The sequence below is a fragment of the Perca fluviatilis genome, chromosome 10, assembly GCF_010015445.1.
Source record: "Perca fluviatilis chromosome 10, GENO_Pfluv_1.0, whole genome shotgun sequence".
Classification (NCBI taxonomy): domain Eukaryota; kingdom Metazoa; phylum Chordata; class Actinopteri; order Perciformes; family Percidae; genus Perca; species Perca fluviatilis.
This window is the reverse complement of record NC_053121.1, coordinates 12,599,090-12,619,995: the sequence shown is the minus strand read 5'-3', so window position 1 is coordinate 12,619,995 and position 20,906 is coordinate 12,599,090.

The window sequence follows — 20,906 nt, the reverse complement described above, 5'->3', positions numbered from 1 at the left end:
CTCTTTTTCTCATTAGCATTTACATTTTTTTTTCAGTTACAAGGCTGTTGTTTAGTAAATCTATCGCTGACAGCGCTGTACTGTTCCTATTTAAATCCACTTTTTTTTCTACCGAAAATGATTAGTGCTGGTCAGGGGGTACTTGGCTTAAAGAAACAATTCAAAAGGGGTACATTATTGAAAAAAGTTTGAGAACCACTGTCCTATGGCATATGTTGAAGTGGATATACTGGTGATTTGGGTTCTTGGAACAGTGGAAAATGTGTCTCCCAATTAATTGCGTTCCCCTCAGGGCTCAGCTCTCGCTCCCATTTCTTTTGTATTGGGAGTTCTCCTATTGATATTTGCATCAGTTTAGCTTAAATCTTGGACACTAATCCTCTAACAGGAAAATCAACAAACCATTTAATGACTGGGTTTCCCCATGGTACTCCATAACATTTAGGGCTGATCTTATGCGCAGATAAAAGTAGATGGATTTCGTGGGAACCTCAAAACTAGCTCTCAGGTCTTCAAAACTCAACATACCTTTTTAATTGAATAGCTGGTCTAAAGTATAAATACCTCTGTCACTCCACTGCTTACAATCTTTCTTGTGAACTGTGTAGAAGTAGAAAGTGGCATGAAAAGAAAAGATGTAAGTAAAGTATAAGTTCCTCAAATTTTTACTTAAGTACAGTACTAGAGTAGAGGGAGGCAGGCCAGCCAAGCCCGATCCGGCAGGGGGAGAGTTCTAAGCCCGAAAAAACTACCTCTCCTTATGACCTGTCTCTCTTAGTTACCTGTTATAGTTACGCTGTTATAGTTCTAGACTGCCGGGGGACTTCCTTCCTTTGACACACTGAGCTGCTCTCTCCTCTCCCTTTCTATTACGGTTACTATTATTATTACTGTTACTATTACTATTACTATTACTATTTGTGTGCAGCCCGTCCCAGAAATGCTTGTTACTAATCCTAGCTTCTGGGGAGTTTACTCCCCGGAGTCCTTATGCTTTTTTCCCCCAGCGTATTTCCTTGGAGAACGTTGGCACAAAGATCCTGGTCGCAGCTGTCGCCGTGGTCCTGCTGCACTCCCTGCTGAGCTCAGCGGTGCCCTGCAATGTCATGCTGCGTCCTGCTGAACCCTGCAGCTTCCCGCTACATCCAGTCACTGTTCCATTATTAATGTGACTACTATCGCCACTGTTCATCACACCCCCAACCGTCTCGTCAGACACCGCCTACCAAGAGCCTGGGTCTGTCCGAGGTTTCTTCCCAAGAGGGAGTTTTTCCTCGCCACTGTTGCACTGCTTGCTCTTGAGGGAATTACTGGAATTGTTGGAATTGTTGGGGCTTTGTAAATTATAGAGTGTGGTCTAGACCTACTCTATCTGTCTCGAGATAACTTATGATATGATTTGATACTATAAATAAAATTGAATTGAATTGAATTACTATAGTACAGTAAATGTACTTAGATACATTCCACCACTGTGAATGATGGATTTGGAAAGGGAAGTCAATCTCTGTAAAGCGCAATACAATTTCACCAGAATTGTTTCACGAATGAATGGTTTATTTGACTAAAAAAAGGCTTTAAACCAAGTGAAAGAGCATACACATTTGCAGGATGTGGAGAGGAGACAGTGGCAGTGCAGGTGTAGACCACTAATTGCTGTTTTCAGCTCTGCAAAATATCTCACATAACAAGTCCCTCTCTTGTTCTTTTAGTTGTGAATCACAAGTTGTATAAATTGGTATTTTGGTGTAGTGCTGCATGTCTGTTTTTTCACAAGCATCACTGTGTGGTACACAGTACAGTATTAGTAGCAACTACTCGAGGCCTGGACTCGGACTCGAGTCTCTATTCTCTGGACTCGAGTCCGACTAGAGACTCTCTTCTCTGGACTCGTGACTTGACTTGGACTGATTACTGATGACCTGTACTTGGAGACTCGAGGATATATAACCAAGCATCAGTATTTTACAAGTGGGGAGTGAGAACGGGTTGAGTAGTAGTACTAGTCTATATCGACTACGTTTCATTTTCGGTATTGCCACGGTGCCGCCAGAGGTTCCGCCAGATGTCCCTAATTTTTTCGGCCGGATGTCCATCACCTTCAGCTTTCTTTGCGTTTGCTCTGGTCCCAATCAGTTAAGGAGTTTTTAACTAACTACTTCTAACCCTAATCCCTTGGTTGTGTTTTGTCACATGGAGAAAAATCGAAGCAAAACCAAAATGCAATCACTACGAACCACGCAAGAACGTTCACTCCGTTTATTGGTCACGTGTCTGGGGCGTCCTGTGTTCTGCACTAATGCATGCATCTCCATGGTCAACCCAGCTCATTTCATTTAAATTACCTTCCAGACATTGCTTCGCCAGCGACGTGGCTCTGCTCACAGAGACTTCGCTCTGCTCTGCTGGCGTCTGTCTCCAACTTCAGCAGCGGCTGGTTTGACAACGGAGATGCATGTAGCGGCAAGCTTGATGGTAGTCTATTTCTGAGAGAGAAACCTTGCAAGCTGCTACAGCTTGCATGCTCTGTCGCATTGCAGATTGCAAAGCACGCCTGACTACGTTTAGCTCAAACTTTGAGTAAAGTGAGTAAGTAGTAGACCTGGTAGTTGGGTCGGATCGCTACAAACGGACCGTAGAGAAACGTACCAGAGTTCGTTTGCAACGTTGTGCATTTGCAGAAATGAATGGAGAAATATTCTAGTAAATGAGGGAAAGTTATGGCAATGGCTTCCTGTTTTCTCCTCGTTTTTCCTCTCCTCTCCCCTTCTTTTCCCCTCATTGTTCTTCCCATGCCATGAATTTTTATGACTCTCTATTACATTGTACAGCACAGATGTCAACTCTGTGTGCCCAGACAAAGACATCTTCTCCGTTCTGCTCTTGATTCTTTCTGTTCTCTCTCTTATCTCTCCTCCCCTCACCTTCTTCTTCTTCTTTCCTCTGCTCTTCCTCAACCTGTCCCCTTACCTGCCTTTTTTCTCTCCTCTTGTGTCATCTTCCTCCTTCTTTCCTTTCCTTAGCTTCTTCTTCCTTCTTTTTCGCCTCCCGTCCCGCCTCACTTTCCCCACTTCTCTCCTCCTTTCATTTCCATCTTTTCTCCTTTTTTTCGGCTCATCTCCATCTCCTCGTCTTCTCCTCTGGTCTCCCCCCTCCTTGACTCTCATTTCTTCTCCTTCTTAATTTCCTTTCCTTGTCCTCTGTTCCTTTCCTTTCCTTCCCCTTCTGATGATGCTTTTTGATGTGTTCTGTTTTGTCATCTGGGTCGTCTGTACATTTCTCCTCCTCTTGTCTTCCTTTGTACGTCTCTCTCTCTCTCTTCCTCCTCTCTCTGTCTCGTGACAATCGACTGCCCCCCTTTTTTTTTGTTGCCATTTTTCAGGCAGACAGCCTCTGATTCATGTGCCCATCATCTCGCCCGCCCGAGGGCCATCGGGCCAGGCACAAAAGATGCAAGCACTCAAGCATCTCTTTCTCCTCTCTGCAGTCGTTTTCATTGCTCTCTTCCCTGACTTGTGTCTCTTTCTTCCCCTCTCATGTGCCTGTCATTCTGCCGTGCTTCTACCGTAGGTCTTGCTCTGTCAGTTTTTCTCTCTCTCCGTCTACTATACACTCACTTTGCTCGTTTCTTTCCTTTATCCGTTAGCTTTCCTTTCTTCTCACGGCCTTCGTCCCTCATCTGGTTTCAGCCCTTTCCCCAGTCTCTCCTCTTCTGCCGTACTCCACGTTCTGCACTTGTCACTCATCGTGCTCATTTAACGGAGCAGAGAAGAATGCGCGGTGGCTTGAGAGATTATTTACAGAACTGTATTTATTTGGATTTTCAGGTCTGCCTGAAGAGAATGATTGAGCCCAAGTGAGATTCATTTGATTGTTTGAAGAGTGCGATTGTATGGCTTTGTATCAGGCAGCTTCGCCCTGGACGCTGGAACACCTCAACATTTTCAAATCTCTCTTGTGGGTGAAGTCTCTGAAACAGAGTAGAAGAGTTTAGTGCTAATACTTTGCAGTCATAGACACACCATCAGCCTTTACTTAAAACAAGACGTAAGGCGGGGGGGGGCGGCACATATTACGAACTTTGAGCGCATTCTGAATATGATTTGGCCGTGATGACTGATGGGACCAAGTTGGACCAGGTCTGTTCCAATTTGGGTCAGCTGGTGTTGACAGTCGGCAGATAAAATCATACAGTTGTCAATCATACAGTACAGACGTTTCAGCTTCCTTTGCGTTGGCGTTCTAAACTCTGGTGGATTTCTGAGGACTATGGTTAACTGCTCTTCAGATCTCTGCAGGGTAAATCCAGACAGATAGCTAGACTATCTTATTATTATTAAAGTTATTCATCTCTTTGAATGCTTACAGCCTGCCTCTTAAAATGTCCACTCTGTGTGTGTGTGTTTCTGTGTGTGTGTGTGTGTGTGTGTATGTTTATGTAATTTGATTGTTTTGCTTTGGTATGTTTTAAGTTGTATCGGCAGTTGTCACTGGCAAGGTAGAGAGTGATGGTTTGTGGTGTCTTATTTCTCTGTCTGTCGTGTGTGTGAGTGGGTTAGAAAAAAAGAAAAGAGTGTGGGTGTGTGTGTGTGTGTGTGTGTGTGTGTCATGTCACGTTGTGTGTTAGAAGATGGAGATCAGCCATAGTGAAGGACAAGCGTTTCTCATCCATTTATGAGGCCGACAGCATGAAAGCCAGCCAAGCATCGTAATGACCTATGACTCAACTCGGAGAATAATCTGACACACACACAAACACACACACACACACACACACAGGGCTGAGTCACACAAGTTCACATGTCGCACAAACAGTAACAAAACACAGTCATACTCACAATAGAAGACAGCATCAAGACTAGGGCTGGGTACCGAATTCAATAAGATTTAGGCATCGACTGAATATTTTTCTTGCTTTTGTCTGGTTGGACAGCCAATATGTTTAGTTTATTACTTACAAAATTGCATACAAACACCAAGTAACACATTAAGCTATAGTGAGAAGTTTCTGTCGCCCCCATAAGGAATTCTAAGTATTGACAACAACACTGTCGGCGCGTCCACATGATACAGCCTTTTTCGTGATCGAGCCCCCACCCCTCCTCCACACAGTTGCTAGTAGCCAAGGAGGACATGGAGGATTAAAAAAACATGATGGGCTCTTCAGAAAAGGTAATTATCTTCACTCGAGTTTCTGCACACGAAAGTCACAGGACGCCACAATCTTCTGAACAAAGCCATACTCAGAAATACAGAGAGAGTTGTGTGGAGCTGATGGTCTTCCTTAGCTTTGTAGCAACTCATTTGGCAATGGCTTGGATGTAACGGACGTTCATTAACATCAAAAAGTTACGCACTAAAGCTTTAAGTTAGAGCAGTGAAATAGGAATTTCTTGTCAAATATAAACATATAGTCAAGGGCCAAAGAATAATTTGCTTAGCAAGTTTCCCTTCCGTTTTTACATCTGACTCTCTGCCCTGTTATGACAATGTAACTTCGTTATACGTGTCAGTTACAACAACCCGTTCTCACTCCCAACTCGTAAAATACTAATGCTTGGTCAGTGTCTCTCAGCGTCAGTTAACGACGCAAATCACCCTTTGGCGCCTAGGAGTAGTATGAAAGGCCGAAAATCCTCGTTGGAAGGTTGGTTGGGGGTGGATGGGTCAAAAAACACAGGACTTTCACCCAGGAGACCGGGGTTCATGTACTGTTCTTGTCCCGTCACAAAAACGTACATTTTGTAACCCCACCCGCCATCATTTTCTAAACCGAACTGTCCCGTTCTTGTGCCGCATGTCAATTAAACATACGTTCCGACCCAGAGCTTCAAAAAGTGACGCCAAGAATCCTTACCAAGTCTAAATATGACGCCAAAGGAGACTTTTTGCGTCAACAACAAACGCCAAATGCACCTGACCAAGGGTCACTTTTTGACGCGATGGGAGTGAGAATGTGTTGGTTACAAGCAAAATACCTATGCCTTTGCAATGCAATCCCAAATGCAAAAAGAAAAAGTGACAGAAACAGAAAATTGTGTGTGTGTGTGTGTGTGTGTGTTTGTGTGTGTGTGTGTGTGTGAGTGTGAGAGAGAGAGAGAGAGAGAGAGAGAGAGAGAGAGAGAGAGAGATGTGTGTGTGTGTGTGCGTGTGTGTGCATGTGTGAGATATTTTCCCCTCTCCTCTCCTGTCGGTCTCTGGGGAGTTTATTGATCTGTGCTGAAAAAAAACGAGTTTGTTTACTCCTCAGGGTTTAGGATTAGCAGTTAGCATTCTGGAGAGATTAAATTTCTAATCTTTTAATCAGTGGTGAATATTTATGATTTTACATGTGATTATGGTGTTCCACATGGTGGCTATGTTGTAGTGGAGGGAACACTGTCTTTGAAATTACTGAAGTCCAAGACAACACCACAAAGAGTAAAACCTCCAAAATATGTGAAGTCGTTTGGATTTTTTTTTTTTTTGTCATTCACCTTCTGTTAATTTCCCAAACTGAAAACTGTCTAAATTCTGTTTCAATGCACACTACAATTCTGGTGGAGAAATACTAATGATTTGATTTCTTTGCTTATTTTGTTGGCCTAAAACATCTGAAGTGCCTGGAGTCTAAAAATAATGGAATATTGTTATTATATTGGGCCAAATGACTATGCATGATGTAAAAAGAGATAAACCCACAGAAAATGATCACCATCTCTGCAGTTCCCCTTAACTCTACGGAGCCTTTTAACCTTTTCATTGTTTTTTTTTTCCAGCCATCAACGGTTTCAACAACTCGTTCTCACTCCCAACTCGTTAAAGGTCCCATGGCATTAAAATTTCACTTCATGAGGTTTTTAAACATTAATATGCGTTCCCCCAGCCTGCGTATGGTCCCCCAGTGGCTAGAAATGGTGATAGGTGTAAACCGAGCCCTGGGTATCCTGCTCTGCCTTTGAGAAAATGAAAGCTCAGATGGGCCGATCTGGAATCTTCTCCTTATGAGGTCATAAGGAGCAAGGTTACCTCCCCTTTCTCTGCTTTGCCCACCCAGAGAATTTGGCCCACCCATGAGAGAGAGACATCATGGCTTTCAAACGAGCAAAGTGGCAGTTGGTCAAGGCCACACCCCCACCCACATCTTGCCCCCCCCCCCTCTCCTCCTCAATAGCTACAGACACAGAATACTGACACTTTGTCAGTGTCTCAGCGTCAGATACCAATGCAAAAATCCCCCTTTAGCGTCTGTATGGAATGCACCGGGCAGAGCAGCAGCTCGACTGCGGCGCTTTCAGATGACCTAGTATTAAGAGAGACAACGGTGGAGAGTAGTATGAAAGAAAAGAAAAGAAATAAAATCCTCATAAGGAGGCAGGTTGGGGGGGTGGATGATCAAACAACACAGGACTTTCACACAGGAGACCGGGGTTCATGTCCCGTTCTTGTCCCGCATGTCACTGAAACATACATTTTGTAACCCCACCCACCATCTTTTCCTAAACCTAACTGTCCCGTTCTTCTCCTGCATGTCAGTTCAATGTACGTCCCGACCCAGACTGCCAAGATTCGCCAAGAGTCCCGACCATGCGCGTCAAAATATGTCACCAAAGGGCTAGACGCGAGTCAAATAGTGACCCTAAAGCAGACATTTTGCATCAGTAACAAACGCCAAAAGGCACCTGACCAAGCATCGCTTTTTGACGGGATGTTTTAGCTCAGCAGCAAACCGCAGACAGACACAGTTAGCGACTGGCTGGTGAACATAGTGGAGCATTTAGCAGCTAAAGAGACAGATATTTTCTCAGGAGTTGGTTGTACCCAAAAAAGAGCTAAAAGAGGTGTGAATATTAGACTTCTATTTGTCTGGTGGACACAAACACAACTCTAAATGAATGCTAATACAGTTTAAAGGTTATTTATATAGCACTTATCACAGACAGAGTCACAAAGTGCTTCACAGGCCAAAATAATAAATACATTAAAATAAAATTGATAATAAAAATCACAATAAATCACAGTAAATTACAATAAATCACAAAGGCATAAAATACATAATACAGTCAACTGTGTGGCTAAACGTCTGACCTGCGGCCCTTTGCTGCATGTCATTCCCCCTCTCTCTCCCCTTCATATCTAAGACGGCCTACCAAATAAAGGCCTAAAATGCCAAAAAAAAGAATCTTTAAAAAAAAAAGTGTGGTTAAACGAACGCCCAACTAAAAAGATGCGTGTGTAGTTTCCTCAATGGTAGCTACAGCCCTAAGTACAAAGCTTTATGTTATATTTATGAGTTGCATATGCACAGTGATACGTTGAATCGTGTGAAATAATGGATACTAGTGGTTCTATTAGATCAAAAGCTCAATAAATCATTTTCCAGTGGTGCAGAGAAGTAAGTGAGGTGTAAAGTAAAGTGTCCATGGCCTCAGGTCTTGAATTAAGGATTTAATGACACCCGTAGCTAACTAGCAAAAGACAATCAAAACAAGCGGATCTCAAAATCTTTTCCTGGCACTTATTAAATTATCCAATTAAAAAAAGAGATTATCCTCAGAGATAATCTGAGTCTACATTTTGCTCTGCATAGCTCTCATCATATTTGTTCAACAGGGAGAATGCAAAGTGACGGTTCTCTCAGATTCTGTATGGTCATCCTGGAATTGACTTACTTAGTGCAGCTGTAAGCCTCCTGTCCTGAAATCAAAGAGAGTCCAAAATGCTTCTGTGAAATGAAGACTTTTATATGTTGGTGATCATACCTGATTGTACTGTATCCCCTGATGTCCAGGTGATGATCATTTAAAAAAACAACTACCTTACACAAAAAATTTTTGTTTGTGGTTGGGGCGCTTTCCCGTCGTCTCAATAGTTTAGTGTAAGGTGGTCATAAAACTCAGTCCCAGTCTTTTTCCCGTCTGGACGTTAAGACAAAATCAAACGTGTCTGATATTATTTAAGTTTTAAGTCATGGTAGTGAAGTTAAATCATGTGAACATTGTCAACAACCAATGGGTGTGCTCCCTCCAGCACCAAACAGGAAGCAGCAACCGGCTAGAGACAATGTTGTTTATGGTTGCTATGGCGCCGCGCTAAGGTAAACGCTAAAGAGGCAAAGTTGCCGATTTTCAACTCCTCTGACGCGCTTAATCCAACGGGAGATTTACCGGTGGATAAACGGAGACCTCTGGGTACTGGAGACATTCATCTGCATGTACGGCAAAACAGAAAATCGTCACATTTTCCCTTAGGTTACTAGCTCCCGCTAGCGCTAGCTAGCTAGCTTGGTTAATTTTTTTCTAAATGTTCCCCTGCTTTATGCCCCTGTCCTGATTTGGCGTCACCGTTTGTGTGATCCCATCGCTTGATGGTCTCTAGTTGTAAAATAGTTACTGATTGGTAACATGTTAGCATGTTAACAGTTACTGATTCAGCTCATCTAGCAGTTACAGAGCAACATTAGCATTCATCTGGAGTCGTGTTTGTGTCCACCTGATGATTGCAAGTCCAATATTCATTCTCCTTTAGCTCTGGTTTGGTCTCCGCCAACTCCTGAGAAAACTGTCTGTCTCTTTAGCTGCTAAATGCTTCACTGTGTTCACTGATGTAATCCTTTGACCCATTGTTCATATGCAAATGCTGATTAATGGCGCTTTAAGAGGACTGCTTGGGCTAATTTATCAGAATTCTTTATTGAAATGAGTGCATAACATTGTAAAATATCATATTTGTTGGACAGCAATAAGACAACTTCACGAAAGACACGTGTTCACTACATCCCTCATGGTTGGATCCATTCATTGTGAATTTGAAAACTTTTTTGAAAAGGCATCAAATTCATGCCAATAAAGTGAAGTGTTTTTTTTAATTTTGATGTTTGCAGGAAGGATCAAACGAGCGTTTACTGGATGAAAGTATTTTGTTTTCACTGCATAGTAAACCCCGCCCTCTGGCTTGAAAGTGCTGTGTTGACATCACGTTGTGCTTTGGCATGCCTGGCCGAGTGGTACTATATCCATGGTATTGAAAGGGGGGATTTAATTATTGCATGTTTTGTTATGTTGTGCATGATCAAAAAACATCCCCTCCTCTGCTTTCTTTACAAATCGCACCCTGCCGGTACCGATACCAATACCGTGACTTCGATACCGGTTTCAAAACAATACTTTTTTTCGAAACCTATTTTAGAAAACAAAATAAATTATAACATTACGGCACAAATCTTATTATTTAGTTTTCAGCTCCTACGACGAGCTACACAGAGCCCCCGTCTCTGTGTAACGTTGAGTTTTCCCTGCCAGCCTCTACGACGTGTAACGTTAGACAGCCAATCATCAGAATTGTTAGAGCTTGGTCGAAGCATGCTGCGTGCTTATTGGCTCACTGATGCTGATGAGATTTACTCCTTAGGTATTGAAAATGGGTATTGAATGACGAGACATTTTTCGATCCTTGATACTTTAGAGGTAATTCAGTATTGAATTCGGTACCCAGCCCTAGGTATAAAGCGTGCTGGTGTCTGTTTGCTGGCTGCTTTCCAGTGGACCAAGCCAAGCAGATAATAAAGCAGCAGCACCTCGCTGACCAGCGGCTCAGAAAACTCATATCTCTACAGTAGATGCTCAGTGTGTGTGTGTGTGTGTGTGTGTGTGTGTGTGTGTGTGTGTGTGTGTGTGTGTGTTCTGCTAAGCAGGCCGTGATATTAGCACTTGTTGTGAGGGGGGTCAGGGGAGAAGCTTGAATGGAAAGAGACAATATTGATTTTTCTCTTGCAAAGGCTAAGTTGGGAAACTCCTAAAAAAGGCAGCTAAACATTATGGGGATAATGACAGATGCAAAAGTAAACAAACAGGCAATTTACCACCCGACTTTTCGACAACTCTTCAAAGACCTTGTACCCTCTCAGAGGAAAATAGTTCAGTAGTTCTTTGGTGCTGTCAACCAATGTGTGATGAGAATATTTCCTTCCAATAGGTAGTGTCATTGCTCTTATTTTCTCCTTTTACTGATAATATATGTCCAGGATGCTGCCTAGAACTGGGAATGGGGCAACACTAGTCACCCATTGCCAGACCTTCCTCCACAGCGCTGCGGAGGAGGGTCGGGCTAGTCCACACAGCATTCTGGGATGGGAGAAAAACATGCTGTGGTTAAATGGCATTTCTTTAAACCAATCGCAGTTGTCATGGGCACTAAGCGTCGGACGGAGCCACAGTGCCTCTGCAAAATAGCCTCGGGAAGGAACTTGTTTTGGTGGAACATGTGTACGTTCAAAAGTTGTTTTAGTCGTGCAACAGAAAACTCAGATTGGACAGATAGTCTAGCTAGCTGTCTGGATTCACCCTGCAGAGATCAGTGAAATCCAGCGGAATGTCCTGCGGCAGCAGAGCAATCCAGAAAGTGGAACGTCAAGGATATAGACTACTAAGAGGGTAATAAATAACCAGTATACCAAAGAATATGAATGTGGTACCAGTCCTTTCCCCAGTCAAAGAAGTCCTAATAGACTTTAATACAGCAAGTCCCCCTGCCTGGCCAACAGCTCATGAGCATGTTCGTTAACACATCCTAACACAGAGAACTGACTCAGTAATGTCAGCTACTGAGCAATATGTATCTATCTATTTAATATCATAAGCTAACATTAGCCACCATAAGTTACTGGTCATACCAGACTAACAAAGGTTGTATCGGCAAACCCTCTGAGTGATTTGAAATGAGCAAGGGTGTGTTTTATTTAGAGATGTTCCAATACCATTTTTTCATTCCCAATATGATTCCTTTATCTGAACTTGCATATCGTCCAGTACCGATTACCGATCCAATACCGGTGTATAAAATATATTATTATTATTATTATTATTATTATTATTATTTAACACCTATAAACTACTAAACCTGTATGACTGTGATATGATTGATATCATTGTTATATATCCTGGCTCAAGTTTTTGTAAAAAGAATTAACAAATACTGTATATAACGACAATAAATGCCAAAGAACTTTCTTTGATTATTATTATTATTATTATTATTATTATTATATTATCTATTTTGAAAGTCAATCATAATGGGAAAAGAACATAAATAAACTACTTTTAAAGTAGAGTTTTTTGAGGGAATAAAATACATGGTATCGGATGGGTTAGACTTGTATAATCGTCGATACTGATACCAGCATTTTAGGCCGTATCATTGGTATTGCCGATACTGGTTCAGGCATCAGAACAGCTCTAGTTTTATTGATCAACAAGATTAAGCTGCAGTAGTCTCATTTTAAAGGTAAACTGTGGATATTTTAAGCACTGAGCAATGTTTAAATTTTTAGGTTTTTCAAGTGGTTTTACTCTTCCAAAAAATAGTTGCGCTCCACACTATGAGTAACCAGCAGTGCACCAGAGCCCATAGCATCACTTGAGCTATTTCTCAGTGCTTGTGGGCAAATACTCCTCCATAGCTATCATCTGCCAGACCCCAAACAGCCCCCCCCCCCTCCACCCACAAGTCCCTGAAGTGCTTACACAGGCTGACTAGCCTTGGCAGGATATGACACGACATTAACCGGCCGCCATGTCATAATGCTTATTTAGAGACATCTGGAGCTGAAAATATTTTCATGACTTCTCCCAGGATCTCCATGGATTAAAATAAGAGGGCCTGGCTAGTTTAAATACAGAGACGGAGAGAGCGAGATAGGGGAGCAGTGGAGGGAGAGAGAGGACCCTGTAGAGGAGTCCAATGGTGACAGTAAAGCCATAGCTAATGTGATTCCCCTGCCGTGACTCATAGAAGAGGTATATAAATACCCACACAAGCCCCTGTCACTGACACGCAAACCCTCCCAGACTTTTGTATAAACCCATGAGACAGAGAGAGACAGAATTTAAAGGGCAGACATTTTTCTTTTCCCCCTCCGAACTGTGAACTTGTGTTTATCTTGCAGTGGGGAAGGTGTATGTGTGTCTCCCACGCAGCTGTGCAATAAAAAAGAAAAGAACATTAGGAATACTGAGATGGATCATCAGGGGTTTCCTGGAGCCTCAAATGAGCAGAAAAGGAGAAGAGGAGTAAATGAGAAAACCAAGATGGGCTGAGGGTGGTGGGGGGGCGCGCGTTCCAAATTCCTCCTTTTAGACCTCGGTGTGAGACGAGTCTCCACCGCGCAGCTGTTAACACACTGGGCTTTCTGCTGATGGAGATGAGCGGGGCAATATGAAGATGATGCTGCTCGCCATTTGCAGCTGCTATGTAAAGGCGAGCTCGGTAATAAAGAGGGATCTGTTTGTCCTTCAAGCGTTAGTAGAAGGAACGTCACCTGTTGTCTTCTTTGAGTTCAAATTTCACTCATAAATCACGAGATTATCTCAAGGCACATTCACACCTCCACTTTCAAGTCTTCTTACCCCCTAAATTCCACCATGGAGGCGTGTCTGCGCTGCGTGCCGGGCTAGAAGGGGGTCACGGGGTTAAACCTAACCCTAAGCGCCGGACGGAGCAATGGTGCCTCTGCATAATAGCCTCGGGAAGGAACTTGTGCTCTTTCAAAAGTTGTTTTAGAAAACTCCGATTGGACAGATAGTCTAGCTAGCTGTCTGGATTTACCCTGCAGAGATCTGAGGAGCAGTTAACCACAGACCTCAGAAATCCACCAGAGTTTATAACGCCAACGCAAAGAAAGCGGAAAGTAACGGACATCCGGCCGAAAAGAGGGACATCCGGCGGAATTTCCAGCGGCAACGGAGCAATCCCGGAAGTGGAAGGTTGTGGATATAGACTAGGCTACCTCTAGCGTCTTTTCCCCTTAATATCGAAGTGTATTTTGACGTGCTTCCTAAAAATGTATTGTATGTTTTATAAATGTATGTTTTATGTTGTGACGCTGTGGTTGAGGTCTGGTTTGGTGTCGGCACAAAAAACACTTGGTTAGGGTTAGAGAAAGATCAGGGGTTTTGGATAAAATGATGACTTGATCACTAACTATATTCAGGGGGAAAAACCTTAGGGGGAGTGTGTATTTTTCGGAGCAACATGCCATAGGAACAGCTGACTTTTGTTTTTGGGATAATGGACCGTCGGACTAATGGGCTTTCAGTTTAATGGGATATTTTTCAGACTATTGGCGTTTCGGAACAATGGGCCTTTGGGACTAATGGCATGGCACTTCTCTATGAGCTTAAAACAAAGAAGACGGAGGAAGCCTAAACATTTTTCTCTTAATACATTCATGGGTTCACCACAGAGGGCTGGTAAACGTGCAGCTAAATGTTGGTACATACTGCAGTTTAACATTATAATCACAATCATATTAGTTGTGGTAGTTTGAATTGAGGATAAAATGTTGAGAGAGATGCATTACAGGGAAAAGAGAGCAGTAACACAGCCTTCACTTCTTTGACTCTCTTAGGAAGCCATACTTGCACCTTTTAAGACACAATGATTTAGGGTGTACTTAAATATCTTTTGTTGTCACACGCATTTTTAGCCAAGTGGCTTTGTGATAATAATGATTAGCCTCGGAGTCATTATCCTGGAAGTCAATGGCTTTACATTATGTCCTCTTGTAAAAGATAATATCCAAGCTCGAGGTTATGGATTAGTGGCTGTTCTTGAGTGGGAACTGTATGACGTACACCCACTGATTTCCTCCTTTTTCTTTTGGAGAAACATTACTAAGAGACAACCCAATGAACTGAACTATATGAACATTTCAGAAATTCTAACATTTCAACCAATTAGGTTGTGACACTGAATCATGTAGAAGGGGCTCTGACAGCAAAAAAAAAAAAAAAAAAATGAATGTCAAGATCTTTACTGTATAACTAAGGTGAAATGGGGCACGGTATTTACTCCCAAACATACGATACTTTGACTGTGTGTGAGTATGTGGAGGGGTGCTTGTGGATCTGGCTGTCTGTCTTTGCCTGTCAGTCTTTCTCGCTCTCCCTCTCAGATCCTCTCGACTCATGAATATTCATGCTCGGCATGATTATACCCGCTCTAATCCAGGAAGTGAGTGGGATGGCAAAAAGCCCCCCGAGCGCCGCGGCCGCTCCTCCGACAACGAAATAAACAAATAATCTTCCGCATCTCAAACTCGCCTGCACAAACACAAATGCACAAATTCAAAAGAGACCTCGCTGCTCATTCCTGACAATGTGGCATGATGAAGGGTGATTGAGTTTGACGTGCGGCGCACAGAAAAGCCAAACGTCAAGGCTGGTAAGACGGTAAGTGTGTTTGAAAGAAGAGAAGCAGGGGTAGAATGAGTGCTCTGTGATTTCATGACCTCGGTCCGGGGCTGAAACTAACGGGAGTCTCATGAGAAGAAAAAAAGCTCTCTTTCTTGTAATTGCATCAGCACTTCGTTAACAATAATGCAATTAAACAGAGGGCCCCTGGAAGAATTTTTTTTTCTTCTCCCTCTCTGTTTTCCCATATGAGGCATGAGGTATTTTAATGTCAATTGGATTCTGCTTGTTATCTCTCCAGCTGCCCTAATCTGATCCCTGGGAAAGTAAGGGAACAAGATGTCGAGTCAGTTGAAAAACTTCCCGGCTGATAAGAGAGAGCGTGAATGTCTCTTCCCACAATGACGCACTGCAATTTAAAGGAATGAAAATAATGCCAAATGTCACAGGCATAAATGGCAGGGCAGAAGGGAAGAGAATGAATGTGTCTTGATATACTTGCCACATTATTACAGTAGGTACACCTGTGCAGTTCTAACACAACAGCCGTGCAATACATCGTATGCCTACCATACACAAGAAGACTTTGAACGGACTTTAAAATTACTAAAATCAGACATCTCACATATAACTCTAAAGACTGTCATAATATGTAAAGGCTGGGGATCTTGCAGGGTCACAAATTGCAAGACTACAACTAGATATGTTTAAAAAAATGTAACCAATCTGGCAAGCTAGCTATAGCGTTAGCTGGTAACTTAAGGGAAAGTTTTCTGATTTACTGTTCTGCCGTACAGGCAGATGAATGTCTCCAGTTCCCGGAGTTTAGCGTTTATCCGCTGGTAAAACTCCCGTTGGATGACTTGCTTCAGAAGGGTACGCCGCCAAAACCGTAAACAACACTGGCTCTAGCAGTTTGCTACTTCCTGTTTGGTGCTGGAGGGAACGCACCCATTGGTTGTTGACACTGTTCACATGATTTATATTCACTACCAAGACTTAAAACTTAGGATAAACAGATGTCAGGTCTCTGTCTGTCTGGCTGTCTGACTGTCTGGCTGTCTGTGTCTGACTGGCCGTCTTTCTGTCTGTGTCTGACTGGCCGTCTTTCTGTCTGTCCGACTGGCCGTCTGTCTGTCTGAACACTCGTCCGAAACTCACAGCATCCACCAGTAAAAGGTCAAAGATCATCAACCAGGAGTCAGTGAACGACCAGAGAAAAGGTTTGTGAATAGACTGGGGTCTTGGTTGAATATTGAAAAAGTCAGTGCGCAACACTTCTTATTTTCAAGTCTACCTCCAGTGATCAGCAGCTCACTACAACCCCTGGTGTGCGTTACTTCTCTATATTATACTTTCTTAATATTGACAGTAACCTAAACCACCATCTTTCCTATCCTTAACTAAAGTGTGTTTGGAAAAACCTTTTAGTGGTATAAAACAATGTATTTTGCAAGACAGTTTGATATATTAGGACCTGGATCAGGATCAGGAGTAAAACAACATAATCAATAATAATCAATCATTTTCAAAAAGAAATGGTAATACCAGTCACTTCATACTGAGGCACGGGCTGACCCCTAAAAGCTGTTTCATGCTTCTTGAGTTCAGCGCGGTGTGGACGGCGATATGACGCCTGGGTCTGCGAAGGGTCTGCGACTGTGCTGAACGCAAGAAGCATGAAACATTTTTAAAGCCCCTGGACCTATGCTGTATGCCAGTTTGGCAATCTTTCCATGTGTTCTAGAAAAGTTGTAGGAACGCAGAATTTAAACCAGGGGTGTCAAACTCAATTTCACTAAGGGCCACACTGGAAAATGAGAATCACATCAAGGGCCAGACATGTGTAGTTTGACATTTTTTTTATTTTTTATATAACCTTTATTTATCCAGGTAAGTCGATTGAGAAAATGTTTTCATTTGCAACGGCGACCTTTCACATTCACACAGTTCCACATTCATACCTGGAAGCTGCCCAGTACCACCACACTCTGATCTGCTGGCCACTGAGCAGCTCCACTGGAGGTTGGGGTTAAGGGCCTTGCTCAAGGGCACCTCAGTGGTGGTGATGAGGGAGGGACAAGCGCTGCTCTTTCACTTTCCCCACCCAGATTTTATCTGGTCAGTCTGGGGAATGAACCGGCGACCTCCCGGTCACAAGCTTGCTTCTTTTACCTTTAGGCCACCACTGCCACCACATGCTGTTATGTAATCGAAAAACTCAAATATATTTGACTGTGTTATTGCATGTCTCATATAGCCTATATGCTTGACATAAAGCTCTAAAAAAAGTCAGCCCAAAAGGTCATTAGCCATCATAGAATTTGGCAAATCAAGCAACACAATGATTCCATTTTTAAAAGCAGGCTACCACAGCAACCTGTTTCCCAGCCTGAATATGCAAACTCTCTGCTTCTGGGGGAATTTCGAAGTATTCTGCTTTGAGGCTCGCGTAATTGCAGTTTCAAAAATGTCTTGTCTTTTTGATTTGGCGCACAACTAGGCTGGCCAAAATTTATTGTGAACCTAAATTGATATGTGGACCTGATCAAAATTTGTGAGGGGCTGGATTTGGCCCGTGGGAATTAAACGGACGGTCAGACCCACCCTGAACACGAGGCAGGTCAATATGGGTCAAATATACATGGACAGCTCTTTAACGCTGATCGTGATATGTGTCCCATGCTGACTTGTCAGCTCATTGTAAAAGCTACAGTCAGTCTTACTAATTGTCAGCACGTCAATTAACTTGTACTTTTAACTATGTCACCATCTTATTAACCTGTACTGCGACTTTTAATATTGTATCAAGATCTCCATCATGAGTGATGGATTTCATTTCATTTTTTTTTGTGTCTTGCTTATTACTGCTTTGCATGGTTGCATGGTGAAGGAAGATGGCTCTGATCTGTGTTGCTTGGCTGTGTTTTGTTGCTTGCATGGCTTCCTGTGTACTGTATGTGAATTCTGTTGATGTATTTACTGCACTAATGTCTTGCTGCTTCCTGTCGCTCTGCATGGCTTCTTGAGAAAGCTTATGTGTTTCTCTATCTGTCTTCATGGTGTCTCATTGACTTCTGTCTCACTGGTTCCTGTTGCTCCGGTCTCAAAACATCGGGCCAAAGGACTACAGTTGAAAATTAGCCAGCTGGCTAACAGTGGCACATTTACAGAAATGTTGATTAATGTGCGTTGTCCTTTATAAATAAAATGATATGAAATGAAATGAAAAATAACCCTACTGCTTGAGTTACGGTACGTGTCCACTGTCAGCGTCATTTCCACGCTTCCCATTCATTTCTGTGGGAGCAATGCATTCTGGTAGACTTTGGAGAAGCAGGGCGTCGAGTCGCCCGTTCCTCATTTGCATAAAGTTGAATCCAGGCAACTTTATGCAAATGAGAAGCGGCCGGCTTGGCTCAAGGCCTCTCAAAAGCTGATGAAAATCTTTTAATCTTTTCAGATGGATCTTGTCCATCTGAAATTAAGACAGATTTAGCAACTGCATGGCCTATTTATCGGTTAAAATGTTTTCAGAAACACATTTCTGTGAACTATTTTCATAAAATAAGAGATCTATTTCCAAACGAGCCGCCATTATGGTCGGTTTCGAAATCCGGGAGCAGACAGACCCACGTGACGCGTTCGTCCAATCAGGTGCAGCCATCGCGGTTGTAGGAGGGTGTAGCCTGTTCTCTTTGCTTGTCAGTGGACAGTAAAGATAAACTAATAACTGCTGGTGGGCGAGCGCACTGGCGTGCAATGCTGGGAAGAAGCGGGGCGATCCCTGCCGTGAAAACAACGCCTATATGGACACGTACGATCAGGATGCTTTGTCATCACTAGTGCAATACGTTGGTCAAACTGAGCAACTTCTAGTAAATCCTAGGACTGAGAGAAGATGTTAGATCTCAGCTGATTTTCTCAAAAGACTCCCTAAATTTGATAATAGCCCAATTACCCAACAGAGTCTTCACAGAGCTTTGAAACTCATTATTCAAGGTTAAAAATATGAACCGTAAACTGAGACTAATTTGGGGAACCGGTGGCTCCTCTGGGGCGCTAACACCAAATAGGAGAATGAAGTCAAAAATGTAAATGAAATAGAGAATTAACAAACAGAAATGAATCAAAAGTGATTATGTATGTGCAGGGTTTACTTCAACAATGAAATAAGGTATAATAGAGTGGAAACAAGCTCCCCAAAAAAAGTGGCGTTCGTCATCTATCATCTCTTTTTCTCGTATGCAAAGCATGCCCTGGCTACGCCCTAGAAGGACATTTATTCATCCATGTTAATGTTTTAGTGGGAAATAAAAAAAAGAGTGGGTGGAGAAACAAAAGGACAGACAGTCGCCCGCTCTGTCTTCCAAGGAGGCAGACGTTTGACCTAATTAGTATGCAAACGTCTGCACGGGCGCGGGAAGGCGTTCGGTCGGAGGTTGTTGGTGATTTAAGGCAGGAGAGGAGAAAACTCTTCCTGCCCTCCATTCATCCGTCCACCTCTGCTGCTCTTTGTAACCAGTATAGCCCTGCATCTCCCTGGCCTACATTCGCTCCCAGACATCTTTGTGTTTGGGTGGCTGAAAGGACAAGGCCAAGCGGGTAAGACCCAACATCCATAAATTAAGATGCGGGAAAGTAGAGAAAGCAGGGCACAAGGCTTTCTTGTATTGTTTTTTTTCCCCCTGTGATAAGAGGAACAACAGTTGGTAAAGGAGCTTTGTTTGTGGGTTGTGTTCCTTGCATTGTCTCAGACAAAGATGCATTTAGTCGAACACTCCGATGATCCTCAGGCTGAGAAAAGACAATGGGCAGAATACCTCACTCCGGCTGAATACATCATTCCCCCTGTAGGAGCCAGACAAAGCTGCGGTGATGATGATGTAAATCTGAAAACAAAAGGCAGAAAAAAAAAGAGGCGAAAGGAGAAATTGAATGAGCATGTTGGCATTTGGTAAGAAGGGCACTCGGAGACCCCCGCTGTTTCATCGCATCACGCATCCCAGACACACTTCTCCTCGTCTCCTCCGTGGCCTTTGGCGCGAAAAGACATTGGCGCTAATTGTCTGTGATGGTTTCGGTCCCGGGAATACGACAAGGAGTCGGAGCGGTTGAGGAGGACGGAGACCAGACGAAGGGCGGACGGGATGGAGACGGGACGGAGCGGAAGAGGGGAGGGAGGGGTACTGGGGAAGGAAATAAAGCCAAATGGAAGCGAGCGCGGGAGGAAAAGGGCAAAGAAGATGTGGACAGACTGATAGAGGGCGAAAGAAGGAGACAAAGGCAAAGGGACGAACAGTAGACGGGAAACAAAGTAGGCTGTAATAAATGTCTCACAGAGGCAACACATCATCACAGACTGGGTTATATATGCAAAAGGTGACCAGGTTCAATATCAACCCAAACAGGCACCGAGGGGTTATATATTAGGATATCTCACTTCCTAAATCACTCAACTCTTCTTAACCCAGAGATTCAATCGTGGAGACTGTCAGGAACATATATATATCAAAATGGGGTGAGGACAAAATCCTAAAGGACGGGGAGAGGAGAGGACAATCGAAGGAGGAGTAAAGTGTCATAGAAGAGAGGAGAAAGAAGAGATGACAGGAGAGGAAGGAAAGGAAGATGGAGAGAAGAGAAATGAGAATAAGCAAGGAGTAAAGCAAGGAGAGGAGAAAGGGGGCAAGGAAATGGAAGAAGACAAAAGAGAGGAAAGTAAGTCTATTTTGACGA